Below are 27,108 nucleotides of genomic sequence, written 5' to 3' on the forward strand. Positions count from 1 at the left end.
TTAGATTTTAAATTTTAATTTTGATTATATAATCGTGTCTTAATTGAAAAAGTAAATTTTAGATTAAAAAAGTCAACCTTAAATTTTATTTATATTTTAATTTTTTAGTTTAATTTTTGGTTTATCTTTTTTAATTAAAAGAATAAAAGTCATTTGATAAAAAATAAATATAAAAAAAAAAACAAATATAAAATTTTACGTGAAAAATCTTGAATTCAATTTAATTTTTGGACTCTATTTTAGATTTTAATTTTAGTGGTTAAATAATTTTGAAAAAATTTGTAGTTCAATCTATTAAAAGAAATTATACAGAAAATAAAATTTTTAAAAAAATCTTAAATTTGTTGAATTAATTTTTTTAAAATTAAAAAAAATTCAAACCCTGTATAAGAATCTTAAATTTGTGATCAAAGGGAAGGGAGGCAATAACAGAGATAACTGACACCAGAATTCACGATATATAGAGGAGGAGCAATTCACGATCACAAGAGGTTGTCATAAAGCAAATGACTAAAGCAAGATCTGACTATCACAGCCTAGACACAGGTTTCGATTTGAAGAGAAGATTGTAGCAAAGGAAGAAGCTTGATTTGCGTGGAACTTTGACCGACACCGATTGATTGGTAAGTTGGGTTTTATTGTTTTATTATCTTATGTCTTGTTCTGTGCTTTATTATTTATTTATTTTATTATCGGTCCCACTTACTTAAAAAGATAAAAGAAATTAAACATATATAGAATTACACAAAGGTGCAATACATTCTAATATTAGAAAGAGAAATCACTCTGAGAATGAATTGTCTTTATCTCATATATAACACCAAAAGATTTCAATTCTTGGCAGCTCGGACAATTTTGTTCTTTTAGTTTCTTATTTATTTATTCTATATGTAAATTCTTGGATCTTCAAAGTGGGGTTGGATCAATGAGCAATGAAGTGATTCCGCACTCAACAACATTTCCAACGTGTGTGTACCCATCTCCATCCTTGTAGAGGTAATCCATCACCCTTGCAAGGTTGAGAATTCGTGTGAGGATAGGCATTGGGACCCAAGGTGTCGGCCTAAGTACCAACTCCTGGTTTATATCCTTCCAAGCATTCTCAATTTGCTTGTTCAACTCACTGCATGCATTTTCTTCTGAAACTCCATGCTGCTTCATGTAAGCATTCAACGGCCGATGCAACATGCCCTCTCTCCTGCTCAAACTGCATAATCATAATATTTTTAAATAAATATATGGGAAAATTAATTCTTATAATACTTTGCACCAGTTAGAAGCTTTAATTTCTCACAATTCTATTTGATTGTCAATGATAAAATGCATGATTTTATTCTTATTCATTAATTATGATAGAAAATGCGTTATACTAGTTTTTTTTTTTTTTTTTCATATTAAGCAATATCGAAAAAAGTAAAAAATAAATAACACGTAGTCAATTAATTATGTAATTTGTCAAAAAGTGTTAAAACTTTTAATTTTATTTTTGATCATTTCAAATATAAAAAATGATATAAAAGAAAAAGGTAGATACATGATGCACCTTGTGTGAACCAATATCGTCCATGAGACGGGCAATTACTGAAGAAGCTCTAATGATTTTAGGGTTGCTAGATGCCCAATCAAATATCTCTTTTGTCACAATATCTCCCATTCCAACAAAAGATGTGATAGCAAACATGATGTAGCCAGCAGATACTAATCCATTTATCATGTATTCCTCCACCGATGGTACGTAGTTTTCATGGTACCATTTGGCCTCAACGAAATACGATTGCGATAATTGTTTCATCTGAGAAATGAAAAGGCCAAGGAATCTATATTATTATCAGCTTGTGGTCCAAATAATTTTTCATGTAAGATTCTCTTTTTTACTTTTTATTTTTTGTCATTTTAAACGATATTTTTTGGGCAAACGAGAGGGAAGTGTGCCGTGGTCTTTTACTATTTATATGTAGTTTCATCTTTGAATTGAACGAATTTATCTCATGAAAACTGTAAATGAGAAAGTGGTTTAGTGTGAATTTAGTGCTTCTTTCGCAGATTGGACAGGGTATAATTTTCCTTGCTTTGTCATCACTTCTTCCATTTCTTCATAAACATCTAAGAGGGCCTTGTAGAAGATTCTCATGTATGCTGGGAGTTGATCTATACAGTCAGTATCCCACCTGGAACACAAATTATGGATTAATAAAATCCAAAATTCAACCAAATTCTACTATATAGTCCATAATTTGAAGATATACATTGCTTAATTACCTCTCAATTGCATTTGTAAGGAGTTCGAGTTCTTCAAATGTGCCATGTACATCATATATGTCATCCACAGCTGACGCTATGACTATTGCTTTTGTCAATATCTGTCTAGCAAAGGAGTATTAAGGCTCAAAGTATGCTCCCAATATCCAAAAGTAACCTTCAACCAATCTATCTCGTGCAAATGGCAGTTTTCCAGGAAAATCTAAATCTTTATACCACCTGAAATAAAACAATTAGCCCAAGTATTGCATACTGTTCGGTTCTCAGAAGTTGGTAAGGTTCGAAATCTGATTGTTCAGCATTCTACCAACAGCTTACATGGCTGTTGACAACAATTTCATATAGAAGCATTAAGGAGCAATTACCTAGAGATCTTGCTTAGCTCTCCCTTGTGCAAATTTTGTAATAAGTTGAAATCCAACTTTGCAAAATTTAGTAACGTTTTGTCATGTGAACCATCTTCTTGATATATAGAAATGTATCGCCTAGCCTCTAGCCTTGGCAAGCTTTTGCGGATGGGTCGTTTTCGGGCATGGGAGACTAGTGCTGAAAGGGGATATTCAACGCTACTATCTTCTACCTGTAGACACCGGTTTTGTTCGGGTCTACTGTTTTCATTTCAGTATAATATTAATAATTTTAATAATAATAATAATAATAATAATAATAATAATAATAATAATTTTTAAAAAATAATTATTAATTATATAAAAATAATAAAAAAACAAAAAACAAAAAAACAGAAAGTAGGGTGGCTGGCACTGCAGCCACCCCAACCAGCCACCCTACAGCCCTCTGACCAGTCCCCTATTCAGCCCACCTACAACCACCCTACAACCACCCTACAGCCACCTAGATCCCCTTTTGAACTCCTTAAAAGGTCTCAACTTCTTGCCCTTCAAGCTCTCTCTCGGATCCTCTCTAAAAAAAAAACTCTCGGACCCTCTTTAAAAAAAAAGAAAGCCTTCGAACAGACCTCTCTCGAAAAGCCTTCAAACAGACCCTCGAAACCTCCAAGCCTTTTCCTTCAACAACCCTAAACACCACACCAAACCATACCCAAACAGAAACGCAAAAACAAACACAAAAAAAAAAACAAACATAGTCCTCGCTAGGCGAGGAACCTAGTGCCAAGCTACCTGCAAAAAAAATTAAAAAGATCATCATCAGCTTTAGTTTTTTTTTTTAAAAAAAAAGAGAGAGGGAACAAAAAATTTTGGACCTCGATCTACGCAGATCGGGACCATTTTTGGTGAAAAGGAGATTAGATCCGAAAAGATCGCATCGAATAGAGCTTCTAGGAGGATTTCAAAATTTTTTGGCCACCGGCGACCACACCGGTAGCGGCCCGAACGGTGGCAGCATGACACCGATGGTCGGTCACCGATGGTCGGTCACTGATGGGTTCCCTGAGCTCTGAAATCTTGTTTTGTTTTTAGGAACAGAAGAAAACTGAACAAAAAAAAAACTTGGTTTATATATAGCCTCGGCTATCCAAAACGACGTCATCTGGACCAGGGAGGATCCGCATGCGCCCGTGATCTGACCCAGGATCCGCGCAACGACCCGCTGACCCGGATCCTCCAACAGCTCTGAGTCGGTTCAATCAAACCGAACTGAACTGCTCCTCAGTTAGTTCGATTGAACCGCAAGCCGAACCAACCCCTTTCGGTCTAGTCGAACCGATAGTTGATCGGTCCGGTTTAGGTAAAAAAATTTTTTTTTTGGATTTTCTAATTTTTTTATATTATTATTTTTGTTATTTTGAGTTTGTTTTATTTATTCTTGCATGATAAATTTCTAAATTTTTTAGAATAAATGTCTCATTGTTTTAATAATAATAAAAATGAAAACGATTAAAAATATATATTAAAAATGCTTAATAATAATAATAATAATAATTATTATTATTATTATTATTATTATTTCTGCCTAGATGTTGGAGGGAATAAAAAATATTTTTCTAAAAATAATTTCGCCTAGATGTTGGGGAATTATTATTAATAAATTTTCATAAAAAAATAAATATATGAGAAATTATTGATTAATTTTCAAAAATCACTAAAATCGAACTTGCTTCAAAAATCTGCCTAGAGGTCGGGGATTTTTAGAGATGTTCGTATTTTCTTAAAAATGAAACCTTAAACACTATTTTTTAATTTTTGAAATCCTAGATTTCTAAAACCCCCCCTAAAATCCAAAATCCTAAAAATCCTAAGGACACATGTGAAAATTCCATTTGAAACAATTTGTTCCTGAATACCGCCTAAATGATGAGGTATTTAGGAAATTTTATTTCGTTAAGTCTTTTTACACAATTTTTTAATTCGCATTAATAATAAGATTATTAAATAAAAAAGTATAACAGTAAATTGGGATCTTAAATATAAACAGTCGCACCTAAGCTCTGCCTAGACGTTGGAGAGTCGGGGTAGCCTCATTATATTTAAGAATTCAACTTTTAAATTGCATCTCATCCTACATAACATTCATTTGCATACATACGTTAGCATGTTATTATCAGTATTTATTTGCACTATTCTGTCTTTAATTTTTATTTATTACTTGGTGATAAAATATTTTATAATAAAAAAGAATAATACTTTTAAAAGAAAAAATTATGATATTACAAAATAAAATAAAATATTCTGAAAGAAATAATTTTTGGTACTTTGCCTAGATGTTGGAGAGTCATCAACAATTTTCTGTAAAGAGTGTTATTTCATTTTAAGGATTATTGTGTTAAATCTTAAGCAAAAAGAGTTATTTTAAATTCTGCATAGATGTTGGAGAATTTTAAGGTAATTCTTTAACGTAAAGATTTTCTCAATATTTCTAAATAAAAATTTTAGCAAAATTTTATTTTTCCAAAATGAAGGGAATTATTGTTAAATTTCAAATTAAAACCATTTTTATCCAACACAAAAAATAACGCGTAATTAAATGGTACCAATTTATGGGCGTTGTGGGGGTGCTAATCCTTCCCCACACGTAACCGACTCCCGGACCCAATCTAGTTTTTCGTAGATCGAAATTTATCTTTTTGATAAACTTTAAACTCGTTATAGTTTCATTAAAAAGATAAACTTTTGGGTGGCCAATCACACCCTAACAAAGATTGATGGTGACTCCATTTTATTTCTCTCGATTTTAAAATATTTTACATTTGACGGTCCCAAAATCGTTACGATAGCTTGGCGACTCCGCTGGAGACTTATTTGAGAGTCAGGCCAAAATTTTAATTATTCGCTATTGACAATGGTTGGATTTAATTGATTTTATTTGATATTTAATTTAATTTCTTTTATTTTATTTTTTGAAAACATTCATGTTAATAAATAAAATAAATTATGTGTTAGTTATTACTTCATTTCGATTTTGTTTTTGGTTATGATTTATTCATGTTATTTTGATTAATACATTACCTTGCACACACTTTGCATATTCACTCGCATGCATGAGCTCTATACCCGGGCTCCATCCTTTTAGGAGGAAGTGAAGTAGCTATGCTCTCGTGAGGTGATAACCTTCGCATTTGCTAGCAAAACACTTTCACTCAGATTGAACCCTTTTCGTTAATAACCCATAATGGGCGAGGATCAGGGAACCTTACTAGTCTATAATAGGTGATGATGTGAGGAATAGTCTGGGAACCTTTAGACATATAAATCCTAACCCAGCATATCGTGAGCCATAGAAAACGTGTCTAGGATAGAGCCATGCCACCTTTTAAAAAATTACCAAAAATTAGGACATTATACATTATGTTATTTTGTTGTATGGTTGTTATATTATTTCTCTTACTTGTTTGTTTTGAATTCTCGAGTCATTTTATTTTTTTATTTTATATATTCTTTGATTGTGTGCATTATATTTGAATATGTGGTAGTTATTTTAGGTCGATCATTGAATAAAAAAGGAAAAAAAAGAAAAAAAAGGCAAAAGAACATTTTCAAAGATTAATGATTTTTCTTATATTCTTTGTTTATTGGCCGAATAAAGACTAATTTTCAAGCCTTATTTATTTCATTTTTCCTTCTCAAAATAAAAAAATTTTGTATTTTATTTCATCTTTCGCATTTCATACATCGTAATAAATAATACATGTATCTCATACCATACGCATCATAATAGGATAATACGTGCATTCCATCCCATCCATATCAATAGGTAGCACATGCATTTTACTTCATGCACATGCATCCCATGCACTTCTTGATATGTAGTGCATGCATTTTATCTTGTTATGTATCTTTAGGTAGTGTTTACCTTATTAAGCCAGCATAACACATGCATTGCATTTCATACATACATATTTCATACATATAGTAGGTCCGTGCATTTCATACAAGTATGTTGCATTAGTCATAGGATATATATCATCATTCATGTAGGTATTATAGACATCAATTTCATCCAAAAATAATAAATATAAACAAAAATAATAATGTACAAAATACAAAAATAATACAAAATACAAAACAAAAAAATACCAAAAAAAAAGAACAAAAAACAAAAAAAATCGAGGATGGCAGTGGTGCTGGGGATGGCACCACTGCCACCAGACCCTACACCCCACCCTTCTGATCACTATACTCTACCCTCCACCCCTCTAATTACTCATCCTATTGACAAACGTCAAATAAGACAGAAATGAATAAAAGAGGCATGGGGCTCGTGTTTACACCCCGTGCCGAGCCACATGCCCTTCCCCCCAAACACACATGGCTGGAGCTCTATAAATAGAGCTCCTAGCGAAGCCAAAACACAGAAAAGAATGAGGGGGAGATTCTGTCAAAAAAATAAAAAAACCTACAAAAAAATCAAACAGTCCTCCCTACAGGGAGGAACCCAGCGCCAAGAGCCCCTGCACAAAGAAAAAAAAAAAGTCAGTTCCAAAAAAAATAAAAAGTCAGAATAAAAAAAATAAAAAAAATCTGATCGAAACTTCACTAGCAGATCTAGGGAAGTGGGGACACTTTTTGGTGAAAGGGACCTCAGATCTGAACTCAGGAGGTCAAGGGAAACATTTCGGTGTTTTTTTAGAATATTTCGGTGAACGATGGCAGTGACGACGGAGGAACGGCAGGCCGACCATCTGTGTTTGGCCAGAGAAAGAAAAAAAAGAAAGAAAAGAAGATTTTTTTTTTAGGAACGAAGGGAATGAATGAAAATTTTTTTTTTTAACTTTTATATAAACTGTCAATAACCAAAACAATGTTGTTTCAATAAACGCCCAAAACGACGTCGTTTAGGCCAAGGAGGATCCGCGCGTTGACCCAGACCTGACTCGAGGTCCGCGCAACCGACCCACTAACCCGACTTCTCAACGGCTCTGAACCGGCTTGATCAGACTGAACCGAACCGCTCCCTGGATCGGCCTGAACCGCTGAACCAACCAGACCGCTCCCAGACTGAACTGAACCGTTGAACCGAACCATCCAACTGAACCGTCGAACCGAACCATCCAACCGAATTGCTGTTGACCGATCCGGTTCAGGTAAAAAAAAATTTTTTTTTTGAATTTTCTAATTTTTTTATATAATATTATTTTTGTTATTTTAAGTATTTTTTTATATATTTATGCATAAATGTTTAAATTTATTAGGATAAATATTTAATTGTTATTAATAATAATAAAATGAAAACAATATAAAACAATATAAAAAAATAATATATTTTAAAAATGTTTAAATAGTAATAATAATAGAGTAAGCTTTTTATTTTCCCTGCCTAGATGTTGGAGGGAATAAAAAATATTTTTTCAAACAAATAATTTCGCCTAGATGTTGGGGAATTATTATTAATAAATTTTCATAAAAATTTATATATATAAGAAATTTTTAACTAGTTTTCAAAAATTATAAAAAAATTGAACTTGCTTTGAAAGTCCGCCTAGATGATGGGGATTTTTAGAGATGTTCGCATTGTAATTAAACCCCAAACCCTAAACTTAAACCCTAAAATTTTACCCTTAATCTATTTCAAAACTTTAAAGACACGTGTGAAAGTCTTGCATGAGATGGTTTGTTCCCAAATGCTGCCTAAATGATGGGATATTTAGGAAACTCCATTTCATTGAGTTTTTCACACTGAGTTCTTAATTCACATTAATAATAAGATTAATAAATAAAAAGTATAATAAAATTGGGATCTTAAATATAAATAGTCGCACTTAATTTTTTCCTAGATGTTGGAGAGTCGGGGTGGTCTCATTATACTTAAGAATCCAACTCTTAAATTGCATTTTACATGACATTCATTAACATACATACGTTAACATGTTATCATCGATAACTGATTGCATTATTCTCTCTTTAATTTACTGTTCAATGATAAAATATTTTATAATCAAAAAAGAATAATACTTAAAAAAAAAACCTTTTGTGATATTATAAAATAAAACAAAAATAACATTTCTAAAGAAATAATTCTTTGTACTTTGCCTAGATGTTGGAGAGTCACTAACAATTATTTTCTATAAAGATTGTTATTTCATTTTAAGGATTATTGTGTTAAATCTTAGGCGAAAAGAGTTATTTTAAATTATGCCTAGACGATGAAAAATTTTAAGATAATTCTTTAACTTAAAGATTTTCTCAATAGTTTTAAATAAATATTTTAGCAAAATTTTATTTTTTTCAAGTGAAGGGAATTGGTGTTAAATTTCAAATTAAAACCATTTTTATCCAACACTGAAAATAGCGCGTAATTAAATTGTACCAATTTATGGGCGTTGTGGGGGTGCTAATCCTTTTTCATGCGTAATCGACTCCCGGACTCAACTTGGTTTTTCGTAGACCGAAATTTATCTTTTTGGTAAACTTTAAACTTGTTTTTATAGTTTTATTAAAATGATAACCTTTTGGGTGGCCAATCACACCCTAACAAAGATTGGTGGTGACTCCCCCCCTTTTTTTATTTTCTTCGATTTTTAAACTCGTTTTACGTCTGGCGGTCCTAAAACTATTAAACAGCTTGACGATTCCGCTAGAGAACTTAATTTGAGAGTCAAGCCAAAACTTTTAATTAGACGCTATTAAAAATTGTTGGATTTAATTGGTTTTATTTGACATTTCATTTAATCTCCTTTATTTTGATTTTTCAAAAAAAAAGTGTTAATGAATAAGATAAATTTTATGTTAGTTGTTGTTTTATTTTAATTTTGTGTTTGTGGTATTTTGATTAATACATTATTTTGCACACACTTGGCATATTCATGTGTGAGCTCTAGACCCAGGCTCTATCACTTTTAGGAGGAAGCGAAGTAGCTACGCTATCGTGAGGTGATAACCTCCGTATTTGCTAGTGAAACACTTCTACTCAGATTGAACCCATTCCGTTAGTAGCCTATAATGGGTAAAGATCGGGGAGCTTTACTAGTCTATAACGGACGACGATGTGAGGAATAGTCTAGAAACCTTGAGACACGTAAATCTTAACTCGACATATAGTGAGCCATAAGGTCCAACTTCAGAATAAAGCCATGCTGTCCCTTTTATGAGAAAATTACCTACACTATGTATATTCTGTTATTACGCATGTTATACTTGTTCATTCATTTACTCATTTTTATTTATTTGTTTTATTTATATTATTGATTTGTTTAATTTTTTTGTTGTCTTCAATTTTGTTGCATGCATCATATAGGTACCATATTTCTAGAGGGTATTGTTTTGGATCAATCTTTAGCAAGAAAAACTTTTAAAAAACCTAAAAGATGTCATTCATGTGTAAGAGCTACTTAGAAGTTAAGAGCCATTCAGAAAATACTCAAGGGAAAGAAAGAGATTGCTTAGTAGATGGTCACGTATCGGTGCTGCCACAGTCAGTGTATATGGATTTCAATCAGAATAATATATCAGAATTAGAAGCTATTTGGAAACAGTGGATAATAGAGAGAAAGGAATTTTTTTCTAAGAAATACGAAGATGTGGCACTGCTTATGTCAATGAAGGTTGATGAACAGTTGATGAGAGCCGTAATACAGTTTTAGGATCCATCTTATCGATGCTTTGTATTCAACCAAGAAGACTTGGCCCCCACGATCGAATAATATTCTTCTTTACTCCGAATAGAGTCTACCAATCAAGATAAGATCTATTGAAAAGAGCATAAGACTACCGGATATAGAAAGAAATTAGCCAAGATTATGTAAGTAGAGGTTGAAGAGATAGACAAGCATAAGAAAGAAAAGAATGGAGTTGAGACCATTCCATCAGCTTTTCTACTTGAGTACATAAGAAAGTATATTGATACTGATCAGGGGTTGGATGTGTTTGCTTTGACCGTCTATGGATTGATGATATTCCCTAAGGTTTTAGGACATATAAAAACATCAGTGGTTGATTTCTTTGAGCAATTAAATAAAGGTATAAATCCTTCACCAACTATTTTGGCAGAGACTATTAGATCGCTTAATTTTTGTCGAAAAAAGAGTGAAAGACGATTTATGAGGTATGCTCAATTACTTTTTATCTGGCTCAGAAGCCATTTTTGCGAAAAAAAAAAGACATCATTTCGGCCATTCTCCGTTCACTTCAGTCCTATCAAGGAGTTTATTGCTAAAGAATGGAGGAAAGATTGGACAAAAGGTTAATGGTTGGCATTCTTTTTGAAGCTCACTAGCGAAGATGTAACATGGAGGGCACCATGAATGCTTTCGATGGCCATCTTATATAGTTATGGAGATGAGTCATGGGTACCTTTGTTAGGAATATGAGGGGCAGTGAGTTACGCACCCCTTATGGTTCAAAGACAATATGACTCACAGCAGTTTATCCTTATGACTCATGGACTCAGTTCACTTGAGTTCAATTATGGGACATCCGGCTACGTGAAAAAGGTTCGTGAAATCATCAAAGCATGGAAGCAAGTCAATCGAATGAGTCCAGCTAGATTTACAAATAATATTGCAGAAGGTTACCTTGCTTGGAGGATAAAAAGGGTTAACAAAATTAAGCCTTTACTAGTCGATATTTCAGAGAAGTTGTTAGCTCCTATTTTAGTACCAATATTATCAACTTTTGAGATCGCTCAATGAGAGTTTAAGATTGAAAAGAAAAGGTTAGAGAAAGAAAAGATGGCTATGATGGATTAGGTTAACCAATTAATATATGATTTGATGATGAGAGATGATACAGTACAGAAGTTGACTAAAGAACGAAAAGTATTGAAAGAGTATCTGTAAAATCTACATCAAAAAAATAAGAAATTGAGATTTGATAGTAGACCTTTGAAGGGATCCAAGAAGGATGTGGAGAAACTACGAGATATGGTAGAATATTGGAAGAACAGAGCTCGAGAGAACAAAGAAATGATCTCCACACTCATCAAAAAATAGCATGAATGGAAAGAAAAACTTTCAAGAGCTTCTGAAAAGGTAGCAAGGCACCAAAGAGAAAGTGAAAAGTTAAAAGCTGAACTAAAGAGGGAACAACGCAAGAACTCCGATTTGCAAAGTGAGAAAAAAGCCTTAGAGCATGAATTAATGATCTTAGAGCTTCAATTGACAAGCAATCAGAGTCATATAGACAAGATTTTGACTGAGTGGCAAGACAGAGAAGATTATTGGGCTCGCACTTGCAATATGAAGGTAGATACTCGAGAGATGTGGAGAGCGAAAAGTTTAGGGAGGCAGCAATACATCGAACATTTGACTATTCAAATCTACAAGGTTGTTCAAAAAGCAAGCAACATGGTTGAAAAGGCAAAAGCACTGGAATGAGAGATTGTACTAACCAAAGGCCATAGTCAAAGATTATTGCACTTTTTGTATGAAGCTAAGGAGCAATATGCTCAAATCAAATGTTTTTATGGCTTTAATGCAAGAATGATCGAATGATGTATAAAGAATCCCATGGTTAATGAAAGTTTCTCTTTGTTTTGATCGATCCAAGATAGTACCCTACTTTGCATTTCATTCATTTCATGATGCATTTTCATACTAACAATAATATTAATGACATTATATCATGCGATCTAATTCATAGTTAATAAACTAAGGTTTAAGGATAGCAAAACCAAGGAATCAAAATCCATCACTTTTGCATAGATATAATACTCGTTCTCAGACTCGAGCCATGAAAGAAGAGAATACAACTAGATTTAAATGGGTCGAAAGGGCACAGGAGGAAATATGAGAAAGAGTGATCAGAATACAATAAAGCATCGAAGCACAAATGACTGAATTAAGACAACTGTTGCTTGGATCAATGAAAAGAAAAAGAGTCACTGATGCGTCAAGGATAAGAGATGAGGTTAATATAAAAGAGCCATTATACCCTTTGGGATTCACTCCGCCTTAGGTTCAGGTTCAAGTTCCTCAGGGTATACACATACAACCACCAAGTGCACAACCTTACCCTTATGTCAATCATTCTACAAATCAACAACAGACCCACTTGAATACCAATTCGGGACCCATCCCAGTCAATCCCATCATGGTACCAAATCTTGATGACCCTGTTGAACAAGAAAAGTCTCACGAAATGTCAGAACTTGTTATAAATTCAAAAATTCAAGACAAGTATGACCAACTCGAAGAGAAGCTCAAAACGGTTGAAGGTAATGACATTTATGGGGTTATTGACACCAATAAGCTCAGCCTAGTGCCCGACTTGGTTATCCCACCAAAATTTAAGATCCCAAATTTTGAGAAATATGATGAGACAAAGTGTCCTTCTGCTTATATCCATGTTTTGTAGAAAGATGATAGGTCATACCCATAACAACAAACTATTGATACACTGTTTCCAAGATAGTTTGATTGGTTCAGCAACTAAATGGAATGTGTAGTTAGATCGAAGCAAGATCAATTTGTGAAAAGACTTGGCCAAATTTTTTCTTGCACAGTACAAGCACGTCTTGGATACAACCCCTGATAGGCTGTCATTACAAAATATGAAGAAGAAATCGATGGAAACCTTCAAAGAATACGCTTATTGATAGAGGGATGTAGTAGCACAGGTTCAACCGTCACTGACGAAAAAAGAGATAACCGTGCTATTCGTTAATACACTGAAGGCCACGTATTATGAGAGATTGGTAGGGAATACCATGAAAAACTTCTCCGACATGGTAATATCATGAGAGATGATAGAGAACGCTATCAAAAGTGACAAAATTGAAAGGTCTGAAAAGAAGATAGCAACTTTAAAGAAGAAAGAGCAGGAAACACATGCTGTCACTCATAGAAATTCCTCACACTATCTTTTTATCCCGTATTATCCATATCCCCCTTACTATCTGTAAACACCATTTTTTATTTTTTTATTTATTTTTTATTTTTTTTTCTATTTTTCGCGTTTATCTTTTTCTCTTTTCTTTTTCTTTCTTTCCTCCTTCCTTTTCCTATCTTCTTCATCCTTATCTGGTTCAAATCTAGTGCATTAAATGCACAATCCCTAAAGTCCAAAATCACTGCCGCTAGTTGCCAGCGGCTGACCGACAAGCTACCCTATCACGCATGACAAGCGTGAATCGCCAGTTGAAAAAATGGGATTCGAATCCCAGAAAATCTAGGATTTGAATCCTAAAAAGCTCTATAAATAGAGCTTATTATTTGCAAACGAGAAGGGAGGCAGAATCGAAGCAAAAATGATAAAAAAAGAAGAAGATTCTGTAAAAAAAAAAAAAAACAAAATCATAGTCCCCAAGTAGGGAAACCTAGTGCCAGAAAAGCCACCTACAAAAAAAAAAGATCAGTCGATTCTGTCCAAAAAAAAACAACAAAAAAAAAAGAAGACCGAAACTTTGAGCCCCGATCTATATCGATCGAGACTGTTTTAAAAAAAAAAAAGACATCAGATCTGGAAAGATCGCATTAACGAGAACTTTCAGAAGAATTTCACATTTTTCGATGATCGAAAACCACCAGCAGCGATTGCCGATGGTAACTTAGACGACGGTCGGCACGGTGGTCCGACGACCGATCGACGAGCTCTGTCTAGAGCTCTCTTCCCCTTTTTTTTTTGAAAAACCAAAAAAATGAACAGAAAAAAAAATTTAGTTATTTATAGAAAACATTAAAAGCAAAACGACGTCGTTTTAAGCATAGGACCAAAATGACGTCGTTCCAGCCAAGGACGATCCAACTTGGGTTCCACGCATCTGACCCGACTACCCGCTTTCTTAATCAACCTCTGACCGATCTGACTGGACCGAAATCGAATTGTCCAGACCGAACTGAATCGGTATTGAACCACCTAGATCGAGTTGAACCGTCAGATCGAGCTAAACCGTCATATCGAACCGTCGAGCCGAACTGCGCGTTGATCAGACCGTTGACTAGTCTGGTTCAATAAAAAAAATTTTTTGAATTTTTCTTATTTTTTATATATTATTTTATTAATATTTATGCATATTAAAATATTTATATTTATTAGATTAAATGATGAAATTGTGGTTAATTTTTTTTATACAATTATGTTAATTTTTAGAATAAACTTTAAAAACAATAATATAAAAATAAATTTAATAATAATACTAAAGTAATAAAAAATGTAGGAAAAGGAAATTTCTATCCGAAGATGAGATTCAAAGGTATTCCGAGTAGTGATGCCTATGAAATCCCTAGGTGAGAAGATTTTTTTTAAATACTACCAGTGTATTGGAGTATTTATAAAAAATTTTCAATGCAGTAAAAATTTTCTTTTTTAGTAATAAATAAAAATTGATTAATAAATTAAAGATATAAGTAATAAAAATAGGAAGAAAAGAAATTTAATCCAATGATGAGATTCTAAAAGTATTTCGAGTAGAGATGCTTTAAGAAATCCCTAGGTGAAAAGATTTTTTGTAAAATATTACCAGCATATTTGAATATTTATAGAAAATCTTCAATATAGTTAAATTACTTTTTCTTCAAAATTTCAATTAAAATTAAAAAATTAATAAAATAATTAATAAAATTTCTAACAAATGAGAATAAAATGTGTGCATAAACATTGAAACATTTTGCATAGCATGCATGACATAATTTCTTACGAAAAATAAATTCGAGCCTCCGAGGATGAGATTCTAAGGTATTGCAAGAAGCGATGCCTAAGAAATCTTTAGGTGAGAAAAAGTTTTTCTAATGTTACCAACGTATTGGAACATTTTAAGAATTATTTCAATAAAAAGGTTTTAATTTATTTTTCTCGAGAATATTTTTTTTAATAAATAAAAAAATCAAGGAAATTATTTTTCGAATAGCGAAAATTGGACTATTTTTATCAAAATCAAAAGATAACACGTTGTTAATTGGTACCATTTTTAACGGGCGCTGTGGGGGTGCTAATCCTTCCCCACGCGTAACCGACTCTCAAACCCAGACTGTTTCGCAGATCATAAAATTATCTTTTTAATAAATTTTAATTAATTTTAAATTTTTTTTAAAAGGATATGTTTTAGTAGGTGGCCAATCGCACCTAGCCAAAAGAGATTGGTGGTGACTCCGTTATTTTTTTTATTTCATTTTCAAATTCGTTGGACGGACATAAAACCGTTACGATAGCTTAGCGACTCCACTGGGGAAGCCTTTTGTTTTCGAGAGTTAGGCCAAAATTAACTACTTGTTATCCTCAAATTTTGATTTAAATAGTCTTAATCAATTTCTTAAAATTTTATTCTTCATTTTTAGTAAAAAAAAATGAAAAAAACAAAACAAAAAATAAAAAATAAAAAGTAAAAAATTCACACACATTTCTTTTACTATGCCTCTTATGTTTTATTTTTCTGTATATATTACTCTCAATAAATTAGGATATATATTTACACAATGGCACGATGCATCTCATACATGAGTTCTATACCCAGGCTTTGTCCTTTATAAGAAGAAGTAAAGTACCTATGCTCTCGTGAGGTGATAACCTCCGTAATGGCAAGTGAAATACTTCTACTTGAATTGAACCCTTTTCGTTCGTAGCCTATAATGGGTGAGGATCGGGGTACCTTACTAGTCCAACATGGACGACAGTGAAGAACAATTTGGGAACCTTTAGACCCTGTCAATCCAAACCCAGCATATAATAAGCCTAAGAAACCAGCCTTATGTAGAGCCTTATCCATCTTCTTATAGGAAATACTTAAGAATAAAAGTTGTGTATAATATGAAACAAAACAAAACAAAACAAAAAAATCTCAAAAACACTAAAAAATAAAAAAAAAGTTTTTCGAACCACACTAACTCAATTTGTTTCATTTTTTGCATTAATCATATCATACAGTCTTGCATCGAAATATTTACTCTAAGACATATTTCTCCTAAGAAGTTTTCATGGATCCCATAGAACTATAAATTTGCTCATCCTCAGTCAGTGTGCCATGTGAATCGAATAATAAAGTACATGTTTGGTCGAAAGAAGCTCAACAAAAGAATGGAGATTGTTTGCCTACCAATTATGTGTCTGAATTACCCGAGAAAGTGTATTTAGATCTCACACAAAATGATTTAAAAGAGTTAGCTGCTGTTTGAGATCAGTTAAGTGAAGAAAGAAAAGAAAGCTTTTACAAAAAGTATGGATAGATTGCATCCCTCATTTCAGTAGTGATTGATGAACAGCTGGTCAAAGCAGCTATACAATTTTGGAATCCATCCTATAGATGCTTCATTTTTAATCAAGAAGATTTAGTGCCAACTATCGAGGAGTATTCAATTTTACTTAGGATAGAACTATAATGTCCAGATAAAGTATTTACCTGAAAGCTAAAATCAGGTTATCGTAAAAAGTTAGCCAAGCTTATGGGGGTTAAAGTAGAAACCATTGATTCTTTTACGAAATCTAAAGGTGAACATCTCAGCATTCGTTGGGATTTTCTTCAAAACTTCATTTAGGAGCATTTAACTGATGATCAAGGTATGGCTGTGTTTGCTTTAGCATTGTACGACATGGTAATCTTTTCGAAGACTTTGGGTTACATTGAGATAACTGTGGTAGACTTTTTCAAGCAAATTAAAACCCAAGCAATTAATCCCGCTCCAGTAGTCCTGGCCGAAACCATCAGGTCATTGAATTTCTGTTGACGAAATGGAAAAAGACGATTCATGGGATGTGCATCTCTATTATACGTATGGGTTAGAAGTCATTTCAAGTGTGGAAAGAGTGCATTTTCGAAACCATATCTTTGAAATAAAGCACCAATCGAAGAGTTTTGTAAAAACCAATGGTCAACATTGAAGACTAAAGAAGATTGGGTCTTTTTCTTGCGAAGGCTTATTGGGGATGAAATCGAATGGATGGCGCCTTGGATGCCTCATGTCCCCGTGTTGTATTGTGGAGGAAATAAGCCATAGATACTGTTGTTAGGATTATGTGGTATTGTAAGTTACGCTCTATTGATAGTACTTAAGCAATTTGGTGCAAAGCAGTTTGTTCCTACTGCTCATGGCCTGGTCTAAGTAGAATTCATTTATGGGGAACCGAATCCATCAAGAATCTCAAAGCAGTTAATCCAAGCATGAAAGAAAACACGAAGAATGAGATTAGGGCCTCTCATCAATAAAGTCACTCCTGATTACCAGATTTGGAAAGTAAGGCGGCCTAGAGACATAGTACTCCCTTGTGACGATAGCTCATATCAATTGGTTAATCTTTCAGAAGAGGTGCAATTATCAGAAGTTGAGCTTGTCAAGAAAAAATTAAAAGCTGAAAAAGAAAAAATAAGAAGAGAAAATTTAAGACTTTGTGAGAAAGTTCGGCAATTAAAATATGAAGCAAAGATACAATGGAGCAGATTAGAAAAAGTCATAAAAGAACAGGATCTGGCTAATAGTGACTTGAAAGATCTACACTATAAAAATAAAAGGTTACGAGTTCAATTTAATACTAAAAAAGTCACCAAGTCTTACCTTAGTCAACAACGTGAAATGTATGAGCTTCGAAAGGGAATAAACTAATGAAAGGGCAAAGCTCAAGAAAAGTAAGAGGAGACCACTAGAATTTTTCAAGAATGTTAGAATTGGAAGGGATTATATTCTACATCCTCAACAAGATTGGTGGAATGCCAAAAAAAAAAAAAGAAAGGTTGAAAATCATGCTTGCAAAAGAGAGAAAAAAGCACTTCAAAGTACTGAATGAAAAAGAATCACTTCACCAGGTGATCCAAGGGTTGGAGCTACAACTGCAAGATCATAAAAACAATATTTCAGTAATGATAGATGAGTAGCATAGAAGGGAAAAAGATTAGATCTTCACATGTGATTCAGAAAGAGATGCTCACATGATGTGGAAAGTAAAAAATTTAGGAAGGCAACAGTACATAGAGCACATAACCAGTCAAGTTTGTAAGGCAGTAAAAAAGGCATGAGAGATGGTTAAAAAGGTAGAAGCATTAAGACAAGAAGTCAATCCTGTAGAAGAATATAGACAGCACTTAGTAAACTTTCTAGACGAAGCAAAAGACCATTATGAGCAAGTGAAATGCTTCTATGGATATAATTCTAGGATGATAAATCACATGTAATCAAAGTTGTATGGAATCAATGAAAATTTCTAGTATTGAAATTTGTCTAGAGCAAATATTTTTTTTGCATTCATGCATCATTTGCATCATTTTTTTTAAATTTTAAAAATAAAAATTTTGACACATAGCATTCTGATTTTTCTACAAATTTTATGGTAATAAAGGTTCAAGAATAGCTCACCCTTCAAAAATTTTGATTCAACACACTCACCATTCATACAACACCAGAACTCAAACAAGAATTATGGAGTAAGAACAGACCAATCGATTTGAGAGAATCGAGAAAGCTCAAGAAGAACTAAGAGGGGATCTTAGTACAATAATGGATATGCTCAGGAAACTTGACAAGGGAAAAGCAGTGGAAGAAAATCTCAGCTTTCAAGAGCAATCGCCAGACATGGTGGATCCTGTTTACCCTCCAGGGTTTGAACCACAACCAACTCAACCTTTTTAAGGAACTAGAGTACAAATTCTTATTCCCAGTGGATATCCCAATCCTTATCCAGGAATGACATTTACACCCGCTCTGGGACAATTTCAAAATTTTGTTAATCCTGTTATGATGGAAAAACCACCCGAGCCAATCCTAGTTCCTGATTTGGATGATCCCAAAGAAAGAGAAAAACTAGGGATAAAGATATCTGAGAAAGTGAAAGATAATAGTGCTCAGGAAAAGATAAGGTTATTAGAAGAAAGGCTTAGAGCAGCAGAAGAAATGAATTTTTATGGTTGCACAGATGCAACCGAACTTTGTTTAGTCCCTGATGTGATCATTCTACCTAAATTCAAAGTCCATGAATTTAAAAAATATGATAGCACAAAATACCCGATGACCCATATCACCATGTATTGTTGAAAGATGGCAGCACAAGCTCGCGATGAGAAGTTGTTAATACACATATTTCAAGATAGTCTTACAGGTTCTATAGCTAGATGGTATGTTCAATTAGATAGGACTCATATTCGTTCTTGGCAAGAGCTTACAAAGGCATTCCTTACACAATATCGGCATGTCACGGATATGGTTCCAGATCATCTTTCTCTACAAAGTATGGAAAAAAAAGCAACTGAAAACTTCAAAGAGTATGCATAAAGATGGAGAGATGTGGCTGCACAAGTCTAACCTACTCTCATCGAGAAAGAAACAACTGTTTTATTTATGAATACTCTGAAAGTACCATACTATGAGAGATTGATAGGCAATGCAACCAAGAACTTTACAGATATGGTGATATCGGGTGAGATTATTAAAAGTACTATAAAGAATGGCAAGCTCGATATAGGAGAGACAAGTGAAGTAAAAAAAGGTGGAACTCCCAAAAAGAAAGAAAATGAAGCCCAAGCAGTAAACTATGTAGGGCAACAGTTCAGAGGTTTCATGCCCTACCTTGTACCAGTCTACCAAACCCATTACCCTTCCATAAACAATGTTACATCCATCTCTCATCCATATCAACCATACCAACTATTACAACCATCAGCTTATCTATCCCATTTTCAGCCATCCTTTCGGACACCCATCTATTCCTATAATCGTCTTACTGTACCTACAAGACCAGAATGGAGACCTAATAGTGGTCCAAGAGCCGCAAGAAATACTCAAGAAAAACTCACTTTTGATTTCATTCCCATGACATACACAGATTTGTATCCTTGACTTGTTGAAAAACATCTACTTGCTCCTGTTATTGTTGAACCTATGAAACCTCCATTTCCTAAATGGTATGACTCCAATTCTCATTGTGATTATCACTATGGGAATCCAGGTCATTCCACTGAGAACTGTACTGCTTTGAAGCATAAAGTGCAGGGGTTAATCAATGAAAGAGTATTAAATTTTGATACCAACCAACAAGGGACTCCAAATGTCAATGAGAACCCTCTATCGAATCATACTAGGCCATCAATAAATGCTTTGGTTGATAGGCAAACAAGCTATGTGAAAAGAAGAATAAAAGAGGTCAAAACTCCTATGGCTAAAGTGTTTGAAGCCTTGATCAAAGCTGACATGTTGATAAAACCTCAAAATTGCTCTAAAGTGATTAACTCAATTGAAAGCTGTAATTATCACGGAGGTGTTCTGGGGTATTCTATCGAGAATTGTCACCAATTCTATCAAGAGGTGTAAAAATTGATGGATGAGGGTCGAATAGAGTTTTACCAAGAGAGAGAAAAGTTGGTGAAAGCTGAAGTGTCTACCATTGATTCAAAGAATAAGTTTGTGCGTAGACTAGTAACTATCTATTATGATGAGAAGCCAACATCGAAGCTAGAAAAGCCCGTTTCTCGACCAGTAGTGACAATTAAAGTTCTTGACCCTTTTTTATATCAAAATGATAAAGCAGTACCTTAGAAGTATGATTATGACATCGTAGTCAACCTAGATACTGCCAACATAACGGGCGTAGGAGGCATAAGTCGAAGTGGCAGATGCTATACCCCAGAGGCTCTAAAAAAAGCTAGAAAAGAGAAAGCCAAGGTAGGAGAAAAAAATGAAAGTCAGAGTGGTCTTGATGTAACCCCAAAAAAAGAATGTCAGAAGCCAGTATCTGAGAGTGAAACAGATGAATTTCTAAAGTTAATAAAACATAATGAGTATAACGTGGTAGAATAACTTAACAAGATGCCAGCTAGAATTTCGTTATTGTCATTATTGCTCAGTTCAGAGTCATACCGTAATGCTTTATTAAAGGTGCTAAATCAATCATATATGTCTCACAATGCTTCTCTTGAATATGTGAAACAGCTTATTGGTAATTTGATTATTTCAAACTATATCTCTTTCAATGATGAAGAGATTTCTCCTGAAGGTAGAGGAAATACCAAGGCTATTCACATTATTGTGAAATGTAAAAGTCATATAATGGCTAAGGTTTTGATTGATAATGGCTCATCCATTAATGTTATGCCTGTGACTACTCTGGTAAAACTCCCTGTTGATGGATCTTATATGAAACCTAGTCATATGATAATGAGAGCTTTTGATGGAACTAGAAGAGAGGTGCTAGGAGATATAGAAGTGCCATTACAGATTGGTCCATACACTTTCAACGTGAAATTTCAAGTTATGGATATCTTTCCTTCATACAGTTATTTATTGGATAGACCATGGATCCATATGACAGGTGCTGTCCCATCCTCATTTCATCAAAAAGTTAAATTCATTGTTGAAAGAAAGCTAACATGTGTGGTAGGAGAAGAAGATTTATTGGTAACTTAACCGATAAATACTCTTTATGTGGAATCAGCAAATGAAGCTCTAGAATGCTCTTATAGATCCTTCAAGATTGCCAATGCAACATATATAGCTGAAGGATCTAAATTGTATTCACCACACTTGTCTACGATAACTAAAATGGTAGTCAAACAGCTTACCAAGATGGGATGGCGACCTGAAGTCGAACTTAGGAAGAACCTACAAGGAATCACGAAGCCATCGGCCATATATGAAAAAAGAGACAGATTTAGCTTGGGATATAAGCCAACAAGATGGGATAGAATAAGAATGGTGAATGAGAAAAAAAATAAGAGGATAGCTAATCTTAGGGGATATGAGCTGGAGTCAAAACCCATGGTCATTCCATACCTCTATGATTTTTTTCAGTCGAAAAGTTACATTTATCTAGATTTATCGAGAGCCCCAAGTGCAGAATTCATGGAAAAATTTTTAGAGCTAGCCATTCAAATGGTGGATGATGGAGAAAAGAAGAGTCAAAATGAAGAGCTATTCGTGTACCCTTGTCCTTTAGATTTTGAGCTGGATAATTGAAAAGTTACAAAGCTACCGGTTGTTTTTAAAACTTTAGAAAAGTAATGTACTGTGAAACTTTAAATCCTTAATTACTTTTTACGAGTATTAGAAGATCTTTTATGGTGTGTTTATGTTTGTCATTTTAATAAAAGACTTAGAAGATGCATCCACATTTCTTTTATTGTTTTCATATTCATTTTACTTCCCATTTTTTTTTTATTTCCATCATTTTTGTTTTGCTATTCCATTTTTGTGTGCCAATATTCTCTTCATCTTACCCTTTACAGGGTCACAAACAATCAACATGAAGATAATCATGGCAATAATCTCATATTTGATTTTCAAAACTTAATTCATGTTGATGAACTTGATAATGAAGAAGATTCAGATAACTACACACTGCCTTTTGATTTGTTAAAATTAATAGAACATGAAGATAAGCCAATTGAGCCCCATCAGAAAATTATCGAATTAGTAAATTTGGGAGATGGTGAAAACAAAAAAAAAGTTAAAGTTGGTATATCTCTTTTACTAGCTAAAAGACAGAAGCTAAAAGAGCTGCTCTGAGAATATGTAGATGTGTTCGCATGGACTTACCAGGATATGTCGAGACTCAGCACTGATATTATAGAGCACAAGTTACCTTTAAAACCAGGATGTAAGCCAATGCAGCAAAAGCTAAGGTGCATGAAACCAGAGATGCTGCCGAAAATTAAAGAGGAAGTGAAGAAACAATTCGATGCTGAATTTTTAGAAGTGGCAAAATATCTTAAATGGGTAGCTAACATAGTGTCAGTTCCTAAGAAAGATGAAAAAGTGAGAATGTGTGTCGATTATCGAGACTTGAATAGGGCAAGCCCTAAGGATAACTTTCCTTTACCTCACATCGATACTCTAGTGGATAATATTGCTAGGCACTCCACATTTTCCTTTATGGATGGTTTCTCAGGCTATAATCAGATCAAGATGGCTTAAGATGATATGAAAAAAACCATATTTGTGACCATGTGGGGGATATTCTGTTATAAGGTTATGCCTTTTAGGTTGAAAAATGCTGGTGCTACTTATCAAAGAGTAATGGTGACTCTCTTTTATGACATGATGCATAAAGAGATAAAAGTGTTTGTGGATGATATGATTACAAAATCTCAAGAAGAAGAGGATCATATAGTCAATCTTAAAAAACTGTTTGATAGGTTGAGAAGATTTCAGTAAAGTTGAATCTTGCCAAATGTACATTTGGAGCCAAATCAGAAAAACTATTAGGCTTTGTAGTCAGTGAAAAAGGAATTGAAGTTGATCCAGATAAAATACAAGCCATCCAAAACTTATCTCCTCCTCATACCTTAAAAGAAGTGCGAGGTTTCTTAAAGAGATTAAACTATATTGCTTGCTTCATCTTTCAACTTACTTATAAGTGTGATCCTATTTTCAAGCTTATCAGAAAACATGATCTTGGAGAATGGAATGACGAATGCCAAGAAGCTTTTGATAAGATCAAAGAATACTTATCAAATCCACCTGTGTTGGTGCCACCGATGCCAAGAAAACCTTTGATTTTGTACTTGACAGTGCATGAAAATTTAATGGGATGTGTGCTGGGGCAAAGAGATAAAACTGATAAGAAAGAACAAGCAATTTACTACTTGAGTAAGAAATTCACTGATTATGAGTCAAAGTACTCACCATTAGAAAAGATGTATTGTGCATTAGCCTGGACAGCTCGAAGGCTTAGATAATACATGCTTTATCACACTACTTGGCTCATAACAAAACTGGATCATATTAAGTATACCTTTGAAAAGCCCTCATTGACAGGAAGAATAGCACGGTGGCAAGTTATGCTTTTAGAATATGATATCATTTATATGATTCAAAAGGTTATTAAAGGGAGTGCAATAGCTGAATTCCTTGCTGATCATACAGTCAAAGATTATGAGCCAATGAAATTAGAATTTCCTGATGAGGATGTGATGGCCATTGAAGAAAATGAACCTGTTGAAAAATCATGGAGGATGTATTTTGATGGAGCTGCTATTGCTTTGGGTCATGGTATTAGGGTAATTTTGATATCTCCTGATGGACATTATTACCCCATCACAGCCAGGTTAAATTTTAATTGCACAAACAATGTGGCTGAATATGAAGCCTGTGTTATGGGTCTACAAGCAGCAATTGAAAAAAAAATCAAAGTGTTAGACGTATTTGGAGATTTAGCTCTAGTCATCTATCAGTTACAAGGTGAATGGTAGAGAAGAGACTCTAAGTTGATTCGGTACCATAAATACATCTCTAAGTTGGTCAAGCAATTTAAAGAAGTTCAGTTTGAGCATCTACCCAAAAAAGAGAACCAAATTACAGATGCACTGGCTACTCTAGCTGTAATGATTAAAATAGATGCAAATACTGAAATCTAACCCATCAAGCTAGATGTAAAAGATGTACCAGCATATTGTTCAGGTGTTGAAAAAGAAGTTGATGGGAGGCCATGGTATCATGATATCATGCAATACATTAAAATCTAGCAATACCCAGAACATGCAACAAAAAATGATAAGAGGACTATCAAAAGATTAGCTATGAGTTTTTTCATTGATAGAGATATCATTTACAAAAGAGGTCGAGATCAAGTGCTCTTAAGATGTGTAAATGCAGCTGAAGCAAAGAAGATTATTGAAAAAGTGCATGATGGAATTTGTGGGGCACATGCAAATGGTCATATGATGGCTAGACAAATTATGAGGGCTGGCTATTATTGGTTGACATTAGAAGGTGACTGTATTGATTATGCTAAGAGATGTCATAAATGTCAAATTTATGCTAACAAGATTCATGCTCTACCATCAACATTACACGTTATGGCTCCTCTGTGGCCATTCTCTATGTGGGGCATGGATGTCATTGGTCCCATCACTCTAAAAGCTTCGAATGGGCATAGATTTATTTTTGTGATGATTGGTTACTTCACCAAATGGGTAGAAGCTGTATCATATGCTATTGTAACCCAATTTGTGGTATGTAAGTTCATAAAAAGAGAGATAATTTGTAGATATGGGCTTCCAGAGATAATTATTTTTGATAATACCAAAAACTTGAACAACAAAATGATGAATGAAGTATGCACTCAGTTCAAGATCCGTCATCGTAATTCGACACCATATCGTCCAAAAATGAATAGGGCAGTGGAGGCTGCAAATAAGAATATCAAAAGAATCCTGGAGAAAATGATTGAAACTTACAAAGATTGGCACGATAAGTTACCTTTTGTTTTGCATGCTTATAGAACATCAGTCCGAACGTCTACTGGGGCCACCCCGTTCTCTTTGGCATATGAAATGGAAGCTGTGCTACTGGTCGAAGTAAAAATTTCCTCACTAAGAGTCTTGATGGAGATAGAGTTAGAGGAAGCAGAATGGGTTCGAAATTGCTAGAGCAATTAAACCTCATTGAAGAGAAAAGATTATCAGCACTTTGTCATGGTCAATTATATCAAAAGAGGATAATGAGAGCACATGACAAGAAAATTCATCCTTGTTGCTTTAGGGAAGAAGACTTAGTGCTAAAAGGAATCCTTCCAAATTAACATGATAATCAGGAGAAAAGGACATCAAATTGGGAAGGCCCGTATGTGGTGAAAAAGGCCTTTTCTAGTAGGGCATTGATTTTGGCAGAGATGGATGGAGGTGATTTACCTACTCCAATAAATTCAGATGTTGTGAAAAAACATTTTGCTTAAAAAAAATGTTATCTAAGCTGAAAACCTGAAAAAGTGGCTTGGATATAAAGCAAAAGCATCATCAGAAGAAAATCTCATAACACAGGGGCAAGTGTATTTTGATGAACTCTGAATGATCAAAGAAGTCATCTGATTTAGTTTTAAAAAAAAATCTGGGAATATTTTGTTCATGATTATCTTGTGATCATTATTTGGGCACCTTTGTTTCAACTCAAACACTAAAGACAATACATATCCTTTCTTTTCTTTGAAGACAATACCTATCCTTTCTTTTATCCTTATATGATATTTATTTGAAAAAAGCATGACAAGACATTGATGTTACAGATTTTTGAAAAAGAAAAATATTGTTGTCAGATATTAAAAACAGATTGGTCATATGAGAATTTAAATAAAAGAAGCAAAAAGTGAGAGATTTTGAGAACCTTTTTACTACAATGCATAATTTTGATTGCATTACATGCATTGCATTTAGAGCACTCAGTACATGCATCCATGAGAAGTTGTAACAAAGATAGAAATTTTCCATTTCTTAATGAAAAACAAGATTTTGATAAAGACAATGATCAAACAAAAGAATTCAAAAGAGAAAATTTACTTGTTCAAAGATGAGAACTCAAATTTGAAAACAGATGAAAATTTTAAAGTTGTTGAACCTTTGCTGAGAGGAGCTTTTCCAAGATGAGATTTTAAAGTTGTTGAGCCTCTGCTGAGAGGAGCCATTTTCATGATATGAGATTTTAAAGTTGTTGAGCCTCTACTAAAAGGAGCTTTTTCAAGAGATTTTAAAGTTGTTGAGCCTCTGTTGAGAGGAGCATTTTCAAGAGATTTTTAAAGTTGTTGAGCCTCTGCTGAGAAGAGCCTTTTCAAGAGATTTTAAAGTTGTTGAGCTTTTTCAAGAGATTTTAAAGTTGTT

At 33.8% G+C, this 27,108-nt stretch overlaps 1 pseudogene; it reads right to left on the reverse strand.

Annotated features, from left to right (window-relative positions):
• Positions 1-854: 854 nt before the first annotated feature.
• The window catches only part of LOC111275741 (putative terpene synthase 2), a 49,765-nt pseudogene continuing 23,511 nt past the window's right edge, over positions 855-27,108 (reverse strand).

Source organism: Durio zibethinus, chromosome 25, assembly GCF_047325235.1.
Source record: "Durio zibethinus cultivar Kanyao isolate XHJ-2024 chromosome 25, ASM4732523v1, whole genome shotgun sequence".
In the NCBI taxonomy this organism is placed as follows: Eukaryota; Viridiplantae; Streptophyta; class Magnoliopsida; order Malvales; family Malvaceae; genus Durio; species Durio zibethinus.